The sequence below is a fragment of the Capricornis sumatraensis genome, chromosome 1 (genome assembly GCF_032405125.1).
Source record: "Capricornis sumatraensis isolate serow.1 chromosome 1, serow.2, whole genome shotgun sequence".
NCBI lineage: Eukaryota > Metazoa > Chordata > Mammalia > Artiodactyla > Bovidae > Capricornis > Capricornis sumatraensis.
The window spans coordinates 160,855,591-160,881,580 of NC_091069.1; the positions used below are offsets into that span (position 1 = coordinate 160,855,591).

The following is a 25,990-nucleotide window of genomic DNA, read 5'->3' on the forward strand; positions in this document are numbered from 1 at the left end:
CAAAGCTTCTCTGTCCATGGGATTCTTCAGGCAAGAACACTGGAGTGGTTTACCATTTCCTTCTCCAGGGAATTTTCCTGACCCAGGAATTGAACCTGTGTCTCTTGAGTCTCCTGCATTGGCAGGCATGTTCTTTACCAGTAGTGCCACTTGGGAACAGTGTGTCATAGGATAGTGCTCCCACATTAATAGTTTCTTCCTTATCCAACTTTAGGTTCCATACCCCCTGGCTCCCTTTTCTAGCATCTGGAGATACAGGTCTCCATGTACTTTCCCAGATTCTGCTAATGCATGTGGTATGTGATCCCCATTTCAGGTGAGTGAGTGAGTGAGTGAAGAGTGAAGTCGTTCAGTCATGTCCGACTCTTTGCGACCCCATGGACTGTAGCCTAACCAGGTTCCTCTGTCCATGGGATTTTCCAGGTAAGAATACTGGAGTGGATTGCCATTTCCTTCTCCAGGGGATCTTCCTGACCCAGGGATGGAACCCAGGTCTCCCACATTGTAGGCAGAAGCTTTACCATCTGAGCCACCAGGGAAGATCCACATTTCAGGTAATCTGCTTCAAAAGTGCCTTGGTCCTGAAGGGGATCGGAGTTGTTTACCAATTACTGCACCTTCAGCAGGCATCCTTTTATGGCAGGGTCATCTTTCACTGGCAATTATTTTTCTGCTTAATGGAGCACATTTATATAATAATACTAATAACTACCATTTATTTGCCATATGAATGTTTGCCATATGATATATCCAGCAATTTATGAATTATTAATTTTTATACATATGCTTCAAGTTATGTTATAATTTTATAAATATAGAAACTAAATTTTAGTGAATTTCAATCCTTTACTTGTGGCTATACACATAGCTAGTATTTAAACTAAGGTTAAAATAACTCAAAAACTCATAATTCTTTGTTTTTTTCTTTCAAATTTTATTGAAGTGTAATTGATTTATAGTTATATATTCTGGGGTACAGCTAAGTGATTCAGTTATACATATTCTTTTTCATATTCTTTTCCATTATGATTTGTCACAGGATATTAAATATAGTTCCCTGTGCTATACGGTAGAACCTTGCAAAGCTCATACTTTTATGCTATGCATTGCTTAACTTAAAGAACTTCATCTTTTTCTTTTGGCCATGCTGTGCAGCTTGTGAGAGCTTAGTTCCCTGATCAGGGATTGAACCTGGGCCCCTGGCAGGGAAAACGCTAAGTCCTAACCAACTCAACTGCCAGGAAGTTCCTGAAATTCATCTTTTAAATTATTTATTTATTTATTTAATTTATTTGGCTGTGGTGGGTCTTAGTTGTGGCATGTGAACTCTTATTTGCAGCATGTGGGATCAAGTTCCTTGACCAGGCATTGAACCCAGGCCCACTGCATTGGGAGCTCAGAGTCTTAGCCACTGGATCACAAGTTGAAGTTCCCTGAACTTCTTCTTTTTCAAATAAATTAATTCTGGGCCTGGTTTTCAATTATCAGGGCAGTAAGAAACAATATAAGTTTTGCTTTGGGGGCTTCTCTCTCTTACGACTCTGTAAGACTTGAATTGGGGCAAGCGGAGATGAGCAAGTGACCTGGTCAACACCCATATTTTCTTTGTCATTACCATTTTGTATTCTGTTGCATGTTGCTTTTACACATGTTGGTCTTCTGTTGTTTTTCTGGCAGGAGTGTGCTGGGCCTGCTCAGAGATCTCCATTGTAGTGATTCTTCTGGCTCACACAAGACCTGATGCTTCTCTCCAGGCCTAGATCCTAGAGGCCAACCTCAGCTATCCCTCTCCATCTCCCCTTTGGGACTCCGTGCAGCAGGAACATAAATCTCCTCTGCTTGCCAAAAATCCAACCCCATCTAGCTCTAGGTCTGAAGGAGGCTCATCCTCTCATTTCTTCCAGGTTTCTTTCTTTCCCTTCATCTCTCCTCTTCCCTTTTAAATGAAATTCAGCCCTATTGCTTCATTAAAGGTTTTATAAAACAGAAGTCATTAGTTCTCTCCTGGAGCAAAAGAAATTCTTACATGCTAGGACTGAAAAATCTTGATTATTTTCTTCACGGTGGGGAAAGATAAAAATATACCAAAATCGCTTCCAGTCTTTTGAATTTTGTGCATCAATGAGAACAGAACAGTAAAAAAAGATTAGTATCTCAAATTATCCTGCTACAATTACAATACCTTGAAATTTGGTAATCATATTAACTGACATCTGTTCAGTGCATAGAAGGTACCAGGCACAGGTGCTTTCTGTTTTGTTTGTTTGTTTGTTTTTGTTTTTTGACTTTGGCTTTGGCTTATTGATGTCAGAGCACCCTTTGAAAGTAGTTAAAAAACAAAAACATACACAATGAGAACGGAACTGGATCCAGGCTGCTGCCACCTGACCCCAAGAGAATTCCTCCAATCAAGTTGAATTTGTACAAAATGCAAGAGGAGAAAAATGAGGCAATCTGGTGCTGAGTCAGGGAGGAGTCAACTGGCAGAAGAGCAGTTGAAGGAGTGGGCAGGTCATGCCTCTTTCTTGTAAGTGTGAGTGCAAACTGCACTGCCCTGGGTGGGTGTCAGGATGGGTGCCCCATCAACTGTTTTCTGCACCAGGGGTTCCTCCTGTCTGTTCCGCTTCTGCATGTGAACAAGTTTGCCTCCATCCAGCACATCACAGTGGATTTGACCTTCCTGTCATCTGCTGGTGTCTCACCAAACTCCATTCCCAGCTTGAAGCTGATCTCTGTGTTCTTGAAGATGCTGTGTGTTTTTATGGTGATTGTGTCTCCATTCACTTCAGTGATGTGGTAGGTTGGTCATGGTGGCAAAATACACCCTGATTGACTTCAGGTAGTCGTTGAAAGTCTTGCCGTCCACTAACTTCCAGATGCCCATGAAGGTGTCCACCAGGGGGAGTCTGGGCAAGGCTGAGAAAGAGACACCAGAGTAGGCATGCAAGGATTCTGGGGCTGGCCCAGGGACTGTTCTAAGGTTGTTTGTTTTCTTACTTCAATTTTTCTTGCAACAACACATGAGGCAGATACTTCCATTATACCCATTTTATACATGAGGATGCTGAGGTTTGAAAGGTTAGGTAACCTGTGCTAAATTACTGAGCTACTGAATAGTAGATCGAGAGTTAAACCTCAGGCAATTGATTCAAGCATTTCTGCTTGTATGCATTGTGGTATTTGACTTTCATATTAAACACAGTAACTGGAATCAGATAGTTTGCTGATTTGAAAAGAAGCAGTTTTCAGCTTTTGTTTGGCTTTTGGTTTTTTTAAATTGAAGTATAGTTGGTTTACAATGTTGTATTAATTTCTGGCATACAGCAAAGTCATTGACATATATATAAATTATATATTAACTATTCTTTTTCAGATTTTTCCTATTTTAGGTTTCTACAAGATATTGAATATAGTTCCTGTACTATACAGTAGGACCTTGTTGTTAAGAAGTGTTTTTGAGTATAAATATGAAGCATTTTAGATGTGGCTCAAAAATTGAGAATTGAGTCCTTTCTTGCTTAAATTTGGACTAGACACTTAGAAGTGTTCTAATCACTCAGCTAGACAAATATATTTCAACTTTATGTTTTGACCTTCCACTGGTAATTTTGTAAGACAAACTTTGCTTCACCAATATTTGCTAAAAGGTTTATCGAGAAAAAATGGAGGTTATCTATATATATATATATCTACATCCATATCTATCTGTCCATCTGTCACTATAAATTATTTCAGTGAAATTATTTTAGCCATTGACAACATGGTTCTTTCTCTATTACTGAAATCACCATAAGCTAGGTAAAAGTACTTGATGAAAGTCACAGACGCTTGTTCTCAAAATTCTTTTCAGAACTGACCAAAACTACCACATTAAAACAAGCAAAACATTAAAGCAAAAACAAGACCGGGAGCTGATTGTGGCTCAGATCATGAACTCCTTTGCCAAATTCAGACTTAAATTGAAGAAAGTGGGGAAAACCACTAGACCATTCAGATATGACCTAAATCAAATCTCTTATAATTATACAGTGGAAGTGAGAAATAGATTTAAGGGCCTAGATCTGATCAACAGAGTGCCTGATGAACTATGGACAGAGGTTCGTGACATTGTACAGGAGACAGGGATCAAGACCATCCCCAAGAAAAAGAAATGAAAAAGAGCAAAATGGCTGTCTAAGGAGGCCTATAAATAGCTGTGAAAAGAAGGGAAGTGAAAAGCAAAGGAGAAATGGAAAGATATATCCATGTGAATGCAGAGTTCCAAAGAATTGCAAGCAGAGGTAAGAAAGCCTTCTTCAGCGATCAGTGCAAAGAAATAGAGGAAAATGATAGATTGGGAAAGACTAGTGATCTCTTCAAGAAAATTAGAGATACCTAGGGAACATTTCATGCAAAGATGGGCTCAATAAAGGACAGAAATGGTATGGACCTAACAGAACCAGAAGATATTAAGAAGAGGTGGCAAGAATACACAGAAGAACTGTACAAAAAAGATCTTCACAACCCAGATAATCATGATGGTGTGATCACTCATCTAGAGCCAGACAAACTGGAATGTGAAGTCAAGTGGGCCTTAGAAAGCATCACTACGAACAGAGCTAGTGGAGGTGATGGAATTCCAGTTGAGCTATTTCAAATCCTAAAAGATGATGCTGTGAAAGTGCTGCACTCAATATGCCAGCAAACTTGGAACACTCAGCAGTGGCCACAGGACTGGAAAAGGTCAGTTTTCATTCCAATCCCAAAGAAAGGCAATGCCAAGGAGTGCTCAAACTACTGCACAACTGCACTCGTTTCATACGCTAGTAAAGTAATGCTCAAAATTCTCCAAGCCAGGCTTCAGCAATACGTGAACCATGAACTTCCAAATATTCAAGCTGGTTTTAGAAAAGGCAGAGGAACCAGAGATCATATTGCCAAGATTCATTGGATCATAGAAAAAGCAAGAGAGTTCCAGAAAAACATCTATTTCTGCTTTATCGACTATGCCAAAACCTTTAACTGTTTGGATAACAATAAACTGTGGAAAATTCTGAAAGAGATGGGAATACCAGACCACCTGACCTGCCTCTTGAGAAACCTGTATGCAGGTCAGGAAGCAACAGTTAGAACTGGACATGGAACAACAGACTGGTTCCAAATAGGAAAAGGAGTATGTCAAGGACGTATATTGTTACCCTGGTCATTTAACTTCTGTGCAGAGCACATCATGAGAAATGCTAGGCTGGAAGAAGCACAAGCTGGAATCAAGATTGCCGGGAGAAATATCAATAACCTCAGATATGCAGACGACACCACCCTTATAGCAGAAAGTGAAGAAGATCTAAAAAGCCTCTTGATGAAAGTGAAAGAGGAGAGTGAAAAAGTTGAGTTTAAGCTCAACATTCAGAAAACTAAGACCATGACATCTGGTCCCATCTCTTCATGGCAAATAGATGGGGAAATAGTGGAAACAGTGGCTGACTTCATTTTTTGGGCTCCAAAATCACTGCAGATGGTGATTGCAGCCATGAAATTAAAAGACACTTACTCCTTGGAAGGAAAGTTATGACCAACCTAGATAGCATATTAAAAAGCAGAGACATTACTTTGTCAACAAAGGTCAATCCAGTCAAGGCGATGGTTTTTCTAGTAGTCATGTATGAATGTAAATTGGACTATAAAGAAAGCTGAGAGCTGAAGTATTGATGCTTCTGAACTGTGGTACTGGAGGAGACTCTTGAGAGTCCCTTGGACTGCAAGGAGATCCAACCAGTTCATCCTAAAGGAGATCAGTCCTGAGTGTTCATTGGAAGGACTGATGTTGAAGCTAAAACTCCAATGCTTTGGCCACCTGATGCGAAGGGCTGACTCATTTGTAAGGACCCTGATGCTGGGATGGATTGAGGGCAGGAGGAGAAGGGAACGACAGAGGATGAGATGGTTGGATGGCATCACCGACTCAATGGACATTAGTTTGGGTAAGTTCTGGGAGTTAGTGATGGACTGGGAAGCCTGGTGTGGTGCGGTTCATGGGGTCACAAACGGTCAGATAAGACTGAGCTACTGAACTGTACTGAACCACATTACAAAATAAAGTCAGAATCAGGAGTGACTTTTGCTGTGTTCTTATTTGCTTACATTTTTGCAGTGGTTCCTTGGATAATTTCTGCTTCCCTTCAGGAAGGATAGATTATGAAGGAATAAAAGCGCTAAAAGGTTTTTTGAGAACACGTTTCGACATATACTATATGTAAATTGCCTGGCACAATGCTGGAACTCAATAAACACTAGTTAATTTCCATGCATTTCCTTAAAATGTGCTTCCCACTATGCTGTACACCAGAAACTAACACAATATAGCAAATCAACTATACTTCAATTAAAAAAATTGAAAGAAAAGAAATAAAAGGGTTCTTGGGATTCAGAGAATTAAGACTTTGACTTTTCTGTTGGATCTTGTCATTTATATTCTTTCTTGCTTTTCTAGTCTTTGTCCAATAAGTGGTTTGCTGTCACCTTGGTAGAGACTGTGTAAGGAGAAACTAATGTCTGTAAAGTGATCTCTAGCACCTATTGGATTTTCTCCCATTATTTACCACTTCCACAGGTGATTGAAGGTTGTGAAGAATACACAGGGATGCTTGAAGGCTACTGGGATGTCATCCAGTCAGCTGGGAAGGTCTTTGTCTTTGTGTTTCTCCGACTTACTCTGGCTCTTTCTGTCACCTTATAGTTGGAAGCTTGTCTTAGTCTATCCATTAGCATAAAGGTGTGCAGAGTTAACGATGAGTAAACAATATGCATTTTATGTGTTTTACAGGTAATTACCTTTCTTTTTCTTAGGTAGAACAATCTGACTGTGCTTATAACTGTTATTTGAATACATTTAAAAAAATTGCTTTAGCCATTATTTCAAGCACTTGTAAAGTTGCCCCCTAAGAATCCAGCTAAAAGGTCTATGCATTTCGATTCATGGCAGTGCTTCTGGGCATTCTCCTGTTTTAGAAAAACATAAATATCTGCCAAGGTGCAATGGGCAGTTTTGGAAAAGTAATGACCACTCTGTTCCAATCAGTCTTATGCAAGTCTACTGTTTAACTCTCTGATCGGAAGCAATTGCATGCAGAAGACAGAGAAAATCCCTCTGGCATGAAAGGCTGTTTCCCAATACTGCTGCCCGATTCAGTAGATCACATTTGCACAAAAATAGTTTGACTTTCTCTGCATTGTTCTTCCTTCTCTATAAGAGAAACAATACAGCACTGTGGTTCAGTCCTTACATGAAACTGGGTCAGATCTTGCATTCTATCTTTAAACTGTGTGTGTGGGGGGGGGTGGGTGGGGATGGGGGTTGGGTGGGGATGGGGGTTGGGTGGGGGGGTTGCGGGGTGGGTGCTAAGTTGGTTCAGTCATGTCCAGCTCTTTGAAACCCCATGGACTGTTGCCTGCAATGCTCCTCTGTCCATGTGATTCTCCAGGCAAGAATACTGGAGTGGGTTGCCATACCCTCCTCCAGGGGATCTTCCCAACCCAGGGATTGAAACCTCATCTCTTATGTCTCCTGTGTTGGCAGGTGGGTTCTTTACCACTAGTGCCACCTAGGAAGCCCCTTTAAATTGTGTGATACCAGTCACATTTCTTAAGTGTTTTGAGCTTCAGCTTCCTCATCTATTCAGTCCTTAACTAAGTCATCTTACAAGTTAAATGACCAGCTCTATACACAAATGGACATACAGTAAACCATTGCATGGCCTGATTATTAAGATTGTTTTTTCATTTCCATCTGCAAAATTGTTCTACAGTTGTCTCATGAATGTTTTAAGTTCCACATTTGAATGTAAATCCCTATAGCTTCAAGTAGATATTCAATATGGTCTATGTCCTTAGATGAGAAAGTTGATGAAAGCAGGTAGGAAGGAAATTGTAGGTCTTGTGCTACAATTGTTTCTTCTCATAGTTATGATGGAAACAGTGTCAGATTTTATTTTTCTGGGGTCCAAAATCACTGCAGATGGTGATTGCAGCCATGAAATTAAAAGATGCTTACTCCTTGGAAGAGAAGTTATCACCAACCTAGGTAGCATATTCAAAAGCAGAGACATTACTTTGCCAACAAAGGTCCGTCTAGTCAAGGCCATGATTTTTCCAGTGGTTATGTATGGATGTGAGAGTTGGACTGTGAAGAAAGCTGAGCACCGAAGCATTGATGCTTTTGAACCTTGGTGTTGGAGAAGACTCTTGAGAGTCCCTTGGACTGCAAGGAGTTCCAACCAGGCCATTCTGAAGGAGATCAGTCCTGGGTGTTCCTTGGAAGGAATGATGCTAAAGCTGAAACTCCAGTACTTTGGCCACCTTATGTGAAGAGTTGACTCATTGGAAAAGACTCTGATGCTGGGATGGGTTGGGGGCAGGAGGAAAAGGGGATGACAGAGGATGAGATGGCTGGATGGCATCACGGACTCGATGGATGTGAGTTTGAGTGAACTCCGGGAGTTGGTGATGGACAGGGAGGCCTGGCATGCTACAATTCATGGGGTCACAAAGAGTCGGACATGACTAAGTGGCTGAACTGAACTGAACTGAACTAATAGTTATGGTGGGTTATTTTGAGACACCCATATTCTCTTACCAGGTTGCTGCTACAATTAAGGACAAGTATTTGGAAGAATGGCTTTTGAGGTAGCAGTGCTGATCATAGTTATGGAGTTTGATATTTTGTTTCTTGAGGCCAAGTTGTCTATGGAGCCAGTTGGTTGAAAGTCCAGCCCTGTTCTCATAAGATCCACACTCTGGTTAGTGATTGAACCACTGTTTTCTGAAAGCTGTCACCTTTGTTACAAGTTGAACTGCACGAAAAAAGAGCCAGAAAAGTCATTAGAGTTCATGAGTTCAGGGAGACCACAGAAGGGTTTTAACTGAGCTTTCTTCATTGTTCATGAATAGCTGCTAAGTTTTGAAGGCTTAGGATATTATGTGGTTTCTCAGACTGACTAAAGTTGGATGAATTATAACTTTAAATTTGCCAGAGGACAGGGTGACATTTTTTTTCTTTTTTGATATTTTATTTTCAGTTTCAGTTTTTCTATTTCTAGATGAACTCCTTTAATCAAATGGAAGGACTTGAATATTTTCTTTTTTTTTTAATACAAGGAGACTAGAGGGGTCCAAAACCAAGAATGGTAAAAATATTTTCATATCTTGCTGATTCTGACCAAAAAGCCAAAAAAATATCAAGCCCCAAATGACCAATAAAAGCATGTATGGCAGAAAGTGAAGAGGAACTAAAAAGCCTCTTGATGAAAGTGAAAGAGGAGAGTGAATAAGTTGGCCTAAAGCTCAACATTCAGAAAACGAAGATCATGGCAACCGGTCCCATCACTTCATGGGAAATAGATGGGGAAACAGTGGAAACAGTGTCAGATTTCATTGTTTTGGGCTCCAAAATCACTGCAGATGGTGACCGCAGCCATGAAATTAAAAGATGCTTACTCCTTGGAAGAAAAGTTATCACCAACCTAGACAGCATATTCAAAAGCAGAGACATTACTTTGCCGACTAAGGTCTGTCTAGTCAAGGCTATGGTTTTTCCAGTAGTCAAGTATGGATGTGAGAGTTGGACTGTGAAGAAAGCTGAGTGCTGAAGAATTGATGCTTTTGAACTGTGGTGTTGGAGAAGATCTTGAGAGTCCCTTGGACTGCCAGGAGATCCAACCAGTCCATTCTGAAGGAGATCAGCCCTGGGATTTCTTTGGAAGGAATGATGCTAAAGCTGAAACTCCAGTACTTTGGCCACCTCATGTGAAGAGTTGACTCATTGGAAAAGACTCTGATGCTGGGAGGGATTGGGAGCAGGAGGAGGAGGGGACGACAGAGGATGAGATGGCTGGATGGCATCACTGACTCGATGGATGTGAGTCTGGACGTGAGTTGGTGATGGACAGGGAGGCCTGGCGTACTGTAATTCATGGGGTTGCAAAGAGTTGACACGACTGAGTGACTGAACTGAACTGAACTGATATGACTTAAAGCAATGGTTTGTAAATAATGGATGACCAGTAACTCTTAACTCTTGTTGTTACTTGTACTTTTACTGAATTCTCTTGGTATATACTATGAGTTTGATTAAATGGAATATTAATTACTCCACTTAACAAATGTGAGCACTGAGAATGAGAGGAGTTAAATAACTTGCGTGCTCAAGAACGCTCACTGAGTAAACAGGCAGGATCCATTGCAATGCAACCTTATTATGGTTAAGTGCATGTTCTTACCTCCTACACTATACTTCCTCTCAGACCAGCATTTGAATTCATGAATTTGTTCTAATCCAAGGTCTGATCCTCAGTTCTGTACACTCAAAAATACGATCTGTCAGCATACCAAGAGTGGGTTTACTCTCTAGGTTCACAGAGACCAGTACATAATACAGAGAATTTATTTTTTAATTTGATATGTGTGAGTTAGTTATTTTTTTCCATGGAAAGTTACAAAAGCCCAGACACAATACAAGCTGCCTTATGCCAAGCAGACTAAACCAATATAAAAATTGTTGGCTTCCAAAACTGGAAAGAACACTGTTGCCTTCAGAGATAGCTGGATTCAGATATTAGATTAAGTAGTGTAGATATAACCTATCTGTTGGCATTGTTTTCCTCTGCATTAGCTTTGTTCTCAGTCAAGTAAATATGGCAAAGTTGACTATGGAACTCCAGACTTAAGTTCTAGCCATTTAGCAGCTGCCATAAAGAACATGTCTCATTCCAAATATTTGCAAATAGTTCTAGTGGAAGTCTTGGGGCTGATTACTATTGGTCTAGATTTTGTCTCTTACCATCACCCAACCAACCACAGAAACTTGTATTTGTCTAGGCCTAAGTCAAGATCCCCTGGAGAAGGGAATGGCAACCCACTCCAGTATTCTCCCGTGGGAAATCCCCGTAGGCAGAGGAGCCTGGCAAGCTACAGTTCATGGGGTCACAAAGAGTCAGACATGACTGAGTTACTAACACAAAAACATACACACAAAGTTACATTCCTAATTTTATGTCTGGAATGTTGAATCATCCAGCATGGACTGAAGGAAATAAAAATGCTTTCATCAAAAGAAGCCTGATAAAATGCCAATTCAGCAAGAAGAACAGGTTCTCATACAGCATGTCACACAATCTTAAATGCTTGGCATGAAGAGAGGGTTTTTCCAGGTGACAAGTTGTTCATGGAAAGCTAAATTGCAAACAGAGGTTGTTCAGTGAGTATGGACCTGAACACAAATCCATAGTTGGTTTGAGGTTAAATTGTGTCGAGATGTGATAGCTTAAAAATCTTCATAATGAAGTCATGCTTGGAATAGATTTCAGGAAGGTGGAGTCTGTGGACCAGGGAAGAAATCCTCCTTGACTGCCATTAGTTGTGGGACTACTAGAGGCCTTTCACCTCTTTGTTCCACCAATTTCTGTACTCCACACTGACTGTGTTAGTTAGGGTTCTCCAGAGAATCAGAATGAATAGTTATGTATTTATATTGGTAAATATAAAGAGAATTAATATAAAGAATTGACTCATGCAATTATGGACGCTAAAAAGTCTCAAGCAGTGGCCACAGGACTGGAAAAGGTATGTTTTCATTCCAATCCCAAAGAAAGGCAATGACAAAGAATGCTCAAAGTACTGCACAGTTGCACTCATCTCACACACTAGTAAAGTAAGGCTCAAAATTCTCCAAGCCAGGCTTCAGCAATACGTGAACCGTGAACTTCCAGATACTCAAGCTGGTTTTAGAAAAGGCAGAGGAACTAGAGATCAAATTGCCAACATCCACTGGATCATGGAAAAAGCAAGAGAGTTCCAGAAAAACATCTATTTCTGCTTGATTGACTATGCCAAAGCCTTTGACTGTGTGGATCACAATAAACTGTGGAAAATTCTGAAAGAGATGGGAATACCAGACCACCTGACCTGCCTCTTGAGAAATCTGTATGCGGGTCAGGAAGCAACAGTTAGAACTGGACATGGAACAACAGACTGGTTCCAAATAGGAAAAGGAGTACGTCAAGGCTGTATATTGTCACCCTGCTTATTTAACTTAAATTCAGAATGCATTATGAGAAACATTGGGCTGCAGGAAGCACAAGCTGGAATCAAGATTGCCAGGAGAAATATCAATAACCTCAGATGTGCAGATGACACCACCCTTATGGCAGAAAGTGAAGAACTACAGAACCTCTTGATGAAAATGAAAGAGAGTGAAAAAGTTGGCTTAAAGCTCAGCATTCAGAAAACTAAGATCACGGCATCTGGTCTTGTCTCTTCATGGCAAATAGATGGGGAAACAATGGCTGACTTTATTTTTCTGGGCTCCAAAATCACTGCAGATGGTAACTGCAGCCATGAAGTTAAAAGATGGTTACTCCTTGGAAGGAAAGTTATGACCAACATAGACAGCATATTCAAAAGCAGAGACATTACTTTGTCAACAAAGGTTCGTCTAGTAAAGGCTATGGTTTTTCCAGTGGTCATGTATGGATGTGAGAGTTGGACTATAAAGAAAGCTGTGCGCCAAAAGATTGATGCTTTTGAACTGTGGTGTTGAAGAAGACTCTTAAGAATCCCTTGGACTGCAAGGAGATCCAACCAGTCCATCCTAAAGGAGATTAGTCCTGAGTGTTCATTGGAAGGACTGATGTTGAAGCTGAAACTCCAATACTTTGGCCACCTTATGTGAAGAGCTGACTCATTTGAAAAGACCCTGATGCTGGGAAAGACTGAGGGCAGGAGGCGAAGGGGATGGCAGAGGATGAGACAGTTGGATGGTATCTCTGACTTAATAGACATGGATTTGGGTGGACTCTGGGGGTTGGTGATGGACAGGGAGGCCTAGTGTGCTGTGGTTCATGGGGTCACAAAGAGTTGGAGATGACTGAGTGATTAAACTGAACTGAACTGACACAGTCTCAAGATATGCAGGGTGAGTGGCAAGGTAAGGACCAAGGAGGACCAATGATTTTGTTCCCCGTATGAGTCCAAAGACCTGGCGCGTAGGAGAACCTATGGTGTAGTTCCATTTGGAAGGCTGGCAAGTTCAAGACACAGGATGAGCCAAAGATTCAGTTCAAATCCAAAGACAGGGAAAAGTCAATGTCCCATTTTGAAAGCAGTCAAGTAGGAGAATTTTCCCTTGCTTGGGTCAGTGTTTTTGTTCTATCCAAACTTTTAACTAATTGGTTGAGGCCTACTGATATTAAGGAGGGTAATCTGCTTTTCAGTCTACCAATTTAAATATTAATTTTATCCAAAAATATTCTCAGAGAAACACCAAAAATAACATTTGACCAGATGTCTGGATATCTCATGGCTCAGTCAGGTTAACATGTAGGATTAACCATCGGACTAACCATTCCCCTTTTCTGCAAAGACACAGTGAAGAGCTCACGTCTCTCTTTCTAAGATTAGAAACAAGGCAACTTGTTTAAAATTTTGAATCTGTCTGCTCTTTAATAAAAATTTTCCAAGTGAGCTCTTGGCTTACTTCCTCACGTGGCTCTCTGGTGTTTCTAATATTTAATTCATAGAATGCATTGCTTATTTCCAAGTTTTCAGAAGTCCTCATGGTAAAAACCATATTTAGTTTGTGCCAAATGAGAAGATTACATTCAGAAACCTAAGATCATGGCCTCTGGTCCCATCACTTCATGGGAAATAGATGGGGAAACAGTGGAAACAGTGTCAGACTTTATTTTGGGGGGCTCCAAAATCACTACAGTTGGTGACTGCAGCCATGAAATTAGAAGATGCTTACTCCTTGGAAGAGAAGTTATGACCAACATAGACAGCATATTAAAAAGCAAAGACATTACTTTGTCAACAAAGGTCCATCTAGTCAAGGCTATGGTTTTTCCAGTGGTCATGTATGGATGTGAGAGTTGGACTGTGAAGAAAGCTGAGTGCCAAATAATTGATGCTTTTGAGCTGTGGTGCTGGAGAAGACTCTTGAGAGTCCCTTGGACTGCAAGGAGATCCAACCAGTCCATCCTAAAGGAGATCAACCCAGGGTGTTCATTGGAAGGACTGATGCTGAAGCTGAAACTCCAACACTTTGGCCACTTCATGCGAAGAGTTGACTCATTGGAAAAGACTCTGATGCTGGGAGGGATTGGGGGCAGGAGGAGAAGGGGATGACAGAGGATGAGATAGCTGGAAGGCATCACCAACTCGATGCACATAAGTTTAGGAACGCTGGGAATTGGTGAAGGACAGGGATGTCTGGCGTGCTGCAATTCATGGGGTCGCAAAGAGTTGGACACGACTGAGTGACTGAACTGGTCAGAAATGAGATGATATGTGCTGGGTGAGCAGGGGCATCATGTACAGTGAAGAGCTTCAAATCCAGTTAGTAGCCAAAATGGCTGCAAGTGGAATTATTGGTAAATGTGATTAAATAAAATCTAACAATATGGTTAAAATTTCATAAGAATAAAAGGTGACTTACTAATGATATTAATACATAAGGTCGTTTTTTCATGTCACTAGTGTGTTACATTGAAAAATGTTTGGAAAGACATAACTTTCATTAATTTGGATTTGAAACACTCCTGTGTTATATTCTTTAGACATATAAAGAGAAATGATATTTGTTTACTTTTATCAAAACCACAATAATTTCTTGGAATACATAATTATATATAATACATAATAATTATATAATAAAAGCAAAATAATATTTACTTTCTTGGAGGAGAGAAGGAGAAGTTATGGGTTTGAGAAGTCCAACTTGGTAGGGTTCAGAGATGTTTGCTTTATTTTTGTACTTCACGGCTCATATGTCATGTATTTTTTAATACTAAAACTATGTGGTATAAAAATTTATTTATTTTTAATTGGAGGATAATTGCTTTACAATGTTGCATTGGTTTCTGCTATACATCAGCGTGAATCAGCCATAGGTATACATATGTCCTCTCCCTCATTAGCCTCCCTCCAACATCCCACCCCATCCCACTCCTCTAGACTGACTGCACTTGATCTCCCTAAGTCATACAGCAAATTCCCACTGGCTGGTGAGCTACAGTCCGTGGGGCTGCAAAGAGTCAGACACAACTGAGCGATGAGTGACTAACACTTCCGTCTAATGTGTATGTTTCAATGCTTCTCTCTTAACGTGTCCCCCTGTCTTCTTCTCCTGCTGTGTCCACACGTCTGTTCTCTGTGTCTCTGTCTGTATTACTGCCCTACAAACAGGTTCATCAGTACCATAAAATTATGTACTTTTAAATAACTTTATTGAATCATAGCAAACTTCAGATATTTAGCATTTTGGTAGGTGTGACATATGCCTACATTTGGTAAAATCACAGCCGCTCTAAAGACAGTGGAGACATCATCATCCCAGTAGCTCACTTCTGCTCCCTTTAATCTCTCCTTCTGCTTCTCTCTGTCCTCCACATCTTCAGGCAACCACTGATCTGCCTTCTGTCACTGTAGATTAGATTGCACATTTTCCAGAAGGTTATATAAACAGAATCATACATGCATACACATATACTCCTTTTTTCTTTGATAAGGGAATCTGACTTTCTTCATTAGGAATAATTGTTTTGAAAAAAATAGTTTCCTTGGGATAAAGCATTATTGGTTGACATGTTTTGTTTTTTCTTTCAGGGGTTTTAAGATATTGCTTTCTGGTCTTTTTTGTATTGTTTTCAGTGTGAAATATGCTGCCATCCAAATATGATGTCAATAGGACTTGTGTGCCCGTGTATATAACATGTATTTTTTTCTGTTTTTTTTCCAACAAAAATTAAGCTTTTTATTTATTTATTTTTTAAATTCATGAAGTTAATTTTTATTATTATTATTTTTTACTTTACAATATTATATTGGTTTTGCCACACATCAACATGAATTTGCCACTGGTGTACACATGTTCCCTATCCTGAACCCCCCCTCCCACCTCCTTCCCCATACCATCCCTCTGGGTCATCCCAGTGCACTACTTTTTTAAATTAATAAAGTAAAAGTGAGAGTCATTCAGTTGTGTCTGACTCTGACCCCATGGACTGTAGCCTGCCAGGCTCTTCTGTCCATGGAATTCTCCAGGCCAGAATACCAGAGTGGGTAGCTATTCCCTTTATCTTTGCAACCAAGGGATTGAACCCAGGATGCCTACATTGAAGGTGAATGAATTCTTTACCAGCTGAGCCATCAGGAAAGCCCAGGAATACTAGAGTGGGTAGCCTATTCCTTCTCTCGGGGATCTTCCAGATCCAAGAATTGAACTGGAGTCTCCTGCATTTCAGGCAGATTCTTTATCAGAGCAATTTGATTTGATGTGTTTTCACATAGTTTTCCACATCTTTTTGTGCTTTTAGTTTTTTGGATCTATGCATTTGTAATTCCTTTTTTCTCTTTTCTTCTAATTGGGATTCTAATTGCATGTATTTCAGATTGCTTGAAATTGCCCCACAGCTCATCAATTCTCTTTTTTTGTTTGTTTGTTTGTTTTTTAGTACATACTCACAGTTTTATTGTGGATAGTTTTGATTGCAATGTTTTTGAGTTCATCAATCATTTTCTTTTGCAATGTGTTTTCTCCCATAACACAATGTGTTTTCCTCTCAGACATTGTCTTTTCATCTCTAGAAGTCTGGTTTGTGCCCATTTTTAAAGGCTTTCTATGCCTCTACTTCACATATTCAGTCTTTCCTCCAGATTCTTAAATTTATAAAATGCAACTAAAATAACATTCTTTTTCTACTAATTCTCTCTTCTGTGTCATTTCTGGGACAGCTTCTTTTTTATTGAAGCATAATTGGTATAAAATATTTTGTTAGGTGTACAATCCAGTGATTCACAATTTTTAAATTTGATTCACAAATTTTGTATTTTTATAAAATATTGTCTATATTTCCTGTTTTGTATGGTGCATCCTTGTAGCTTATTTTATATCTAATAGCTTCTACTTTTTAATCCTCTACCTCTTATTCTGCCTACCTCCCTTCTCTCTCCCCACTGGTAACAACTAGCTTATTCTCTATATCTGGGAGAGTGCTTCTTTTTTTATTATATTTAATAGATTTTTGTATTTTTGGATTCCACATATAAGTGATATCATACAGTATTTTTCTTTCTCTGTCTGATTTACTTCACTTAGTATTCCCTTCAAGTCCATCCACATTGCTGCAAATGGCAATATTTCATTCTCTTTTATGGCTGAGTAGTATTCCATTCGGAGAAGGCAATGGCACCCCACTCCAGTACTCTTGCCTGGAAAATCCCATGGGGGAGGAGCATGGTAGGCTGTAGCCCACGGGGTCGTGAAGAGTTGGACACGACTGAGCGACTTCACTTTCACTTTTCACTTTCATGCATTGGAGAAGGAAATGGCAACCCACTCCAGTGTTCTTGCCTGGAGAATCCCAGGGACGGGGGAGCCTGGTGGGCTCCCGTCTATGGGGTCGAACAGAGTCGGACATGACTGAAGTGACTTAGGAGCAGGAGCAGCAGCAGCAGTATTCCATTGTGTTTGAGTGTGTGTATTTTATTTTTGATATGTATCCAGGAGTGGAATCGCTGGGTCATATGGTAGGTCTAGTTTTAGCTTTTGAGAAACCTCCATACTGTTTACCACAGTGACTTTCCCAATTTACCTTTCTACCAGTGATGTGCAAAAGTTGGGGCAATTTCAGTCGATTGATTCCTCTCCTTATCATGAACCTTTTTTTATCTTCTTTGCATGCCTGGTAATTTTTTACTAGATGCCAGACATTTAATTTTTTACCTTTTTTGGGTGCTAGATATATTTATATTCTTTTACATACTCTTGAGCTTTGTTCTGGGACATGGTTAAGTTACCTGAAAACAGTTTGATCCATTTTGGTCTCACCTTTAATTTCTATTAGGTGGGACCAGCGATACTTTTAATCTGTGGCTAATTTTTTCCAGTGGTGGTGGTTTAGACCCTCAGCCGTGTCCAACCCTTGTGACCCCATGGACTGTAGCCTGCCATGTTCCTCTGGTCATGGGATTTTCCAGGCAAGAATACTGGAATGGGTTGTCATTTCCTTCTCCAGGGGATCTTCCTGACCCAGGGATCAAACCTGCGTCTCCTGCACTGCAGGTGGTCTCCTGCACTGCAGGCATATTCTTTACTGACAGATTCTTTTTTCTAGTACTAAGGCCAAATTGCTCTGACTGCTCTATCCAATGCCCTGTGCATTATGAGCTTTTGGTCTGTATCTGGTGTGAACTGCTATATTCCTGGCTTTGTATGGAAAAAAGCTAGAACTAGAGTGAGGTGAGCAAATTATCGAGTGCATTTAAAAAAAATTTTTTCACATGTATTATTAATTGGAGAATATTTAAAATTTTAATTAAACTTTTGAAGTAATAATAAATTCGAGTGTAAGAAACAGTACAAAGAAAGCCCACATGCCCTTTCCCTTTATTGAATCTGATAGTACTGGGTTAGTGAAAAAGTTCCTTCGAGTGTTTCCATTACACCTTGTGGAAAGATTTGGCCAACCCAATAATATTTTATGAACAATAGGACAAAATGACAACCAGGATACTGACATTGATGCAGTTAAGATACAGGACGTTTGTACTGCCACAAGTTTTCTTCTTGTCGTCCAGGACCTTTTTTGAGTGTTGGCTCTGGGCAGTGCACCTGTCAAGGGTGAAAAATCTAAGGCGGCACTCTCAGGGTCTGCACCTGAGCTTGAGTACCTTCTAAAATTTTGTGTCCTAGACACCATGTTCCCTTTACATAGTCCTAGTTTTGGTTTGATGAGGGGTCATTTAAATGCAAGGATCAGCAAATTTTTTAAGGATGTAGATAGTAAATATTTTAGGCTTGGTGAGACATACAGATTCTCTTGCATCCACTCAACTCTGCTAGTTTAGCACGAAGTAGTCATTAGAGCATATGAATGATATGTTTGACTCCAATAAAATTTTATTTACAAAAACAGATGGCTGACCCGCTGGCTGAAGTTTGCTGATTCCGTCTCCAATCCCTTGGGTGCCCTTTCCCCAGCCTTGGGTAGTTTCTTCACATGCATGTGCTAATTGGCACATAACTGAGTAATTGAGAGAGACTATGTAGATTTTCAGAGATTTTCTTTGTTCAACTCTCTTTGCTCCCCCAGTTTCTCTTGCAAACCCTAGTTACCTTGGTTTCCTTTCCTTCCTGCCTCATCTCTCCTAGTCAGGGAGACCACCTGGTTCTAACTGAGCTCTGTGTCTCATAGCCTCTTCATTGACTGACACCCAGGATCTTAGTGGATATCATTTCACATTTTATGTACAATTTTAAATTTATTTCTGGTGAGAGAATAAATTCAGTCCTTATTACTTCTTCTTGACCAAATGTGGAAATCTCTAGTATTGTGTTTTGAAATTAGATTGTGCTATCATCTCCTGTTAGAAATGAGATAGATTATTTGTATAGAATTCAGCAGGGTATCCCTCCCTCCTGGCTCAGTGGTAAAGAATCTGCCTGCCCATCGGGAGACACAGGTTTGATCTCTGGGTTAGAAAAATCCCCTGGAGAAGGAAATGGCAATGCAATTCAGTATTCTTGCCTGGAGAATTCCATGGTCAGAGAAGCCTGGTTGCAAAGAGTCAGACATGACTTAGCAACTAAACAATAAAAAATAACAACAAAAATAGAATTTAATATATTCAGAATCCATTATTTAACTAACTTTATGGACTTATCAAGTTATCATAGACTTCCAGAGTTTTGATTTTCTCATTTGTATGAGGAGGATAATAATATCGGTCTCACAAATTTGTTAGAAAGTTTAAATGAATAAATGAGAAAACACCTATGTATGTCTTACTTGTAGTAGGCATAAAAACGTTTAATTCACTTTCCCGAGTTTGATGCATTGATTAACTAAAACTGGAGTACAATTTTTTATGTCTATGTTCTGAGGTTGGAAGGATGCTGAGGGATGTAAATACACAGAAATTATATTGCTGTTCTTTTCATTGTACTGCCCATGTTTGGGAGTTGAATAATGATAGGAAACAGCTTTTATTTTACTTTTCTCCCTATGTCCCATAAAAAGGAGTTTAATTAAAGTAGTATCACATTTGACATTATGGATTTTCATTGGTAAAATGTCTGTTTATGTTTCTTCCCCAGTTTTTAATTGAATTAAAACAATTTTTTTGGCTGCACTGCACAGCATGCGGGATCCTAGTTCCCCAACTAGGGACTGAGTCTATGACTCCTGCAGTGGAAGCATAGGGTCTTAACCACTGGACCCCAGGAAAGTCCCTTAATTGAATTTTTTTAACTGGTGATTTTTGAGAATTCTTTGTATACTCTAAACCTAAGTCCTTTGTCACATATTTTCTCCTATTATACAGCTTGTCTTTCATCTTCTTAACAGAATCTCTCACAGAGCAAACTTTCCTTTTGAACTTTGATGAAGTCCAGTTTATTAAGTTTTTTCTTTTGTGGATCAGACTTTTGATATTATTTCTGAGGACTCTTTACCAAGCCTTAGATCCTCAAAGTCTTCTCCTATGTTATCTATTTTTTATAGTTTTATGTTTTACATTTAAAGCTGTGATCTTTCAGATTTTATATAAGGTTTGAGGTCTGCATTAAGGTTCATTCTTTTACTTATGGATGTTCATTTACTCCAGTACCATTTATGAAAGCTATTATACATATTCCATTAAATTTCTTTTGTACCTTTGTAGAAAATTAATCAGCCATACTTGTGTTGGTCTATTTCTGGATTCTCTATGACATTCCAGTGATGTACATGTCTATCCATCTGTTAGTACCACACAGTCTTGATTGCTTTAGGTAGGCTATAAAATAAACTTTGAAATCAGGTAGAAGAATTCTTCTCATTCTATTTTTTAAAATCATTTCATATAGAATAGTCTTGTCTACTAGACATTTCAAAAAGTTTTACTGAAATTTTGATAGTGATTATGATAAACCTTAATCATTCTGGGCATCCCTATATGTTGTCTTCCAATCCATGATTTTTGGTGTCTGTGTGTTCATTGCTAATATATAAATATACAACTGATCTTTGTATGTTGACTTTATATTATCCTGTGACCTTGCTGAACTCACTAAACAGCTTAAAAAATTTATTTGAATTTCCTTAATAGATGGTCACGTCATCTGCAAACAGGGATGATTTTACGTCTTGCTTTCTAATCTGTGCTTGCAAGTGCCCCAGGAGATGCAGTAGATGTGGGTTCGATCCCTTTCTTCTCTGTATGCCTTTTCCTCCCTTTACTTGCCATAATGCACTGGCTAAAACTTTCACAACTATGGTGAATAGAGTGAGGAGAGCAGACATCCTGTCTTGTGACCTTAGGGAAAGCTTTTAGTCTTTCACCATTAAATATGATGTTGCCTTTGTTATTCAGTTGCTACATTGTGTCTGACTCTTTTATGACCCCATGAACTATGGCCTGGCAGCCTCCTCTGTGCATGAGATTTCCCAGGCAAGAATACTGGAGTGGGTTGCCATTTCCTTCTCCAGGGGATCTTCCCACCCCAGGGATGGAGCCCATGTCTCCTGCACTGGCATGCAGATTTTTACCACTGAGCCACCAGGGAAGCCCAAATATGATGTTATCTGGAGGCTTCTTGTAGAGGATTTTCATCAAGACGAGAAAGTTCCTGTCTGTCTAGTTTGAGAGTTTGTAGTTTAAATAGGTAGTGGGTGTGGCCAACTGCTTTTTCTGCATCAGATAATAATGGTCATGTAATTTTTCTTAGCCTATTAATATGGTGTATTACATTGATTCACTTTTTAATATTGGACTATTCTAGCCTCCTTAGAGTAAACATACCGTATGGTCATGGTACATAATTTTTAAAATTTATTGCTGAAGTCCATTTGTGTCAGGTGGGGGTCTCACTTGAATTCCATTGACACTGGTGGTAGAAGGGTGCTCTTTGTTGCTCCTGGGTAAGGGTGGGAGCGAGGCTCTCCATTAATAGCTAATTATTACTATTACTCTCCATGAATGCATTCAGTAATAGTGGTCTTGCTGGGAGTGGCATGGTTTTTCATCATTCCCCACATGGCCTCTCTTGCACTGTTGTGCAGTGGTACCGTGTTACTACTGAGTGTTGGCAAAAGACCTGATTCTCCACTAGGCCTCATCTGATACCGGCTCAGCAGGAAGCCACAGAGGCATCAATACCTCTGGGTGGGTGTGGAAGACCAGGTTTCCCACATGGTTTCCACTGATTCCACAGGGAAGGACATTTGACCATTCATAGGGGCAGAAGTCCCTTAACCTTTCTTAGCCTTCGCTGGAACCTCCCTGGTAGAAGAATTGGGGAGGCTTGCTATAACCTGGTGAGGCTAGAATTCTAGGTTCCTCACTTGGCTTTTGGCAGAGCTATGGATGGGGTCAGTTTTTTTTTTTTTTTTTTAAATGTCTGGCTGGAGTAAAATGGTTATTGTGTAATTGTGTAATTCAAAAAATTATCTTGATAATTTACCCCTTTTCTGAGTATTTGGCTGGATTAGGGAGGCATTTTCTTGGGGAAATTATTTGTGCCTGTTGTTGCTTCTAGGTTGCCTATGGTTTCAGCACCCAGTCTGGGATATATGAGGAGAGGGAAAAAACACAGGGAACTCATTGCTCAGAAGTACCCATGCCTCTAGTTGCTGAAATATTTCTTTGGTTCTAATGTGCTTACTTCTGTGCTTTTTCTTCCCTCAGGCTTACGTTTTAGCATTCTCAAGTTTTCTAGGTCAGTTGTCATTTTTACATCTGCTTCCAATTTTTCATATTTTTCTGTTTAGCATCTCCTGATTATTCCTGTCCTTGTGGATTTATTTCTAAAAAGTATTTTATTTTATTAGATTTCCACAAACACTATGGATTTTATTTTTAAGGTTCTATTATAAGTTGCAATTTTTCAAAAGTATTATTTTGTGCGAGTCTTTTATTGAAAATATTTTAGATCCATTCTCTCTACGCCAGTGGCTCTATAGCATTGTGTCAGCAAGTCAAAGTTCATTAGGAGTTAGAAACCATACAAGTTACTTTAAGAGAGGGAATTCAACATAAAGAATTGTTGGCTAGATATTCAGAACTGAGAAAAACAAAAAAAGAAACACAATCTTATCATGGAAATAGCAATTGTAACAAGTAGCTACCATTTGTAGATTTGGAAGAAGAAAGGAAAAGAGACAGAATGATTAAAACTTGGATGATTACAGAAGGGGCTCCGTGAAGCTTAAATCTGGGCCTCGCAATTGGAGGTGCTTGTCAGATGACCTTGATGTCTCTAAACTCAGAGACATCAAGGTGAAGTTGGGACTCAGCCCACAGAGGAGAATTATGGCTGGCTCTTCCTAAGTTCACTGAGGGCACATAATAAGGCATATTGTGCGAGTGTTGGTAACACTGCAAAGTAGATTCAGTTGAGGCCATGAAACAAACCACTATTGCTTGGCTGAGGAAGCAAGCCTAGGGTGATGCTGGGAGAAACAAGAGGAGCAGATGAGAAAAGGTGGGCCCCTTGTTTATCCTCCATTTTTGAGGTCTTCCTCTAATATCTCCTATTTGCAGAACTTTCCAGAAATATGATTTGCAGAGTTTCCACTCTGCCCTAGAATGAGAGAGCAAATTATAGAAGTTGGATTTGAATTTAGCTTAAAAATGGCTCCTTCCAGCTGGTTTATAGATTGTGTGATGTCCTTTGAGTTGCTCCCTCTTGACAACTGAACTCACACAGTGTGATACACTGTGATTACACTGTTTTCATCAGTCACATTTTTACAAATAGGTAGACTCATTCATCCGAGAAGGCAATGGCACCCCACTCCAGTACTCTTGCCTGGAAAATCCAATGGGCGGAGGAGCCTGGTGGGCTGCAGTCCACGGGGTTGTGAAGAGTTGGACACGACTGAGCGACTTCCCTTTCCCTAAAAATGAATATAATTATCTTTATTTTTATCTTAAAGTATTTACATTCCTGAATTGTTCACATAATTGCTTATGTTTTCTGATTGTTTTGCTCAAAGATACTCTCTCATTTGTTTTTCACAGTATATTTATGATACAGAAGAGGTAAAGTGTTTCTTATTTTACCTATGTGAAGTTACAGCCACAGTGAAATTCTTTTTAAACTTTTATTTTATTTTGAAGTATAGTCTGTTAATGATGTTGTGACAGTTGCAGGCAGACAGCAAGGGAACTCAGCCATACATATACATGTATCCATTCTCCTCCAATCTCCCCTCTCATCCAGGCTGCCACGTAATGTTGAACAGACTTTCATGTTCTTTTCAGTAGGATCTTGTTGGTTATCTATTTTGAATATAGAAGTGAGAGCCACAGTAAAATTATGTGATGTCCAAACCAACATAGCTGAAACCAAAAATCAGGTCCTCTGGGTTCTATACCAGTGAATTTAGAATATGTTTGTTAATTTTATCTAGTCTAATGGCTTAAGTATCTTCTCTCTTGTTAATGTATTCTCTCATATGTATATTTTCACCCTAGACTTTGTATTCTCTCAAATGTATGTTTTCACTCTAGACCTCTCCCTAACTCCAGCTCTCATCTTAGTATGTCTAAAAAGAGTTCAGAGCTTTCCTCCTTGAAACTCACTCTTCCAGCAGTCTTGCCAACTTCAGTCAATGACAGTCGTACTCTTCCAGTTCTCAGGCTACAGGCTGGAGCAGGCTTTGACTCTTCCATTTATCTCTCATCTTCTAGTCAATCTAATAGCAAATTTCGAAAAAATATAATCAGGTTCCAATATCTTCTCGCAATCTCCGCTTCTAATGCTCCCATCTAAGCCATCACCATCTCTTGCCTGGATTATTTCAATAGCCTCCTGTTCAGTTCAGTTCAGTTCAGTCGCTCAGTCGTGTCCAACTCTTTGCGACCCCATGAATCACAGCACGCCAAGGCTCCCTGTCCATCACCATCTCCCCAAGTTCACTCAGACTCATGTCCATTGAGTCAGTGATGCCATCCAGCCATCTCATCCTCGGTTGTCACCTTCTCCTCCTGCCCCCAATCCCTCCCAGCACAGAGTCTTTTCCAATGAGTCAATTCTTCGCATGAGGTGGCCAAAGTACTGGAGCTTCAGCTTTAGCATCATTCCTTCCAAAGAAATCCCAGGGTTGATCTCCTTCAGAATGGACTGGTTGGATCTCCTTGCAGTCCAAGGGACTCTCAAGAGTCTTCTCCAACACCACAGCTCAAAAGCATCAATTCTTTGGCTCTCAGCCTTCTTCACAGTCCAACTCTCACATCCATACATGACCACAGGAAAAACCATAGCCTTGACTAGATGGACCTTAGTCGGCAAAGTAATGTCTCTGCTTTTGCATATGCTATCTAGGTTGGTCATAACTTTTCTTCCAAGGAGTAAGCGTCTTTTAATTTCATGGCTGCAGTCACCATCTGCAGTGATTTTGGAGCCCAATAAAGTCTGACACTGTTTCTACTGTTTCCCCATCTATTTCCCATGAAGTGATGGGACCGGATGCCATGATCTTCGTTTTCTGAATGTTGAGCTTTAAGCCAACTTTTTCGCTCTCCTCTTTCACTTTCATCAAGAGGCTTTTTAGCTCCTCTTCACTTTCTGCCATAAGGGTGGTGTCATCTGCATATCTGAGGTTATTGATATTTCACCCGGCAATCTTGATTCCAGCTTGTGTTTCTTCTAGTCCAGCGTTTCTCATGATGTACTCTGCATATAAGTTAAATAAGCAGGGTGACAATATACAGCCTTGACATACTCCTTTTCCTATTTGGAACCAGTCTGTTGTTCTATGTCCAGTTCTAACTGTTGCTTCCTGACCTGCATACAGATTTCTCAAGAGACAGGTCAGGTGGTCTGGTATTCCCATCTCTTTCAGAATTTTCCACAGGTTATTGTGATCCACACAGTCAAAGGCTTTGGCATAGTCAATAAAGCAGAAATAGATGTTTTTCTGGAACTCTCTTGCATTTTCCATGATCCAGCAGATGTTGGCAATTTGATCTCTAA

General features: G+C 39.8%; 1 pseudogene; it reads right to left on the minus strand.

The window, feature by feature from the left end:
- Positions 1-2,512: 2,512 nt before the first annotated feature.
- Positions 2,513-21,824, minus strand: LOC138076185 (fatty acid-binding protein, heart pseudogene; annotated as a pseudogene).
- Positions 21,825-25,990: the final 4,166 nt, after the last annotated feature.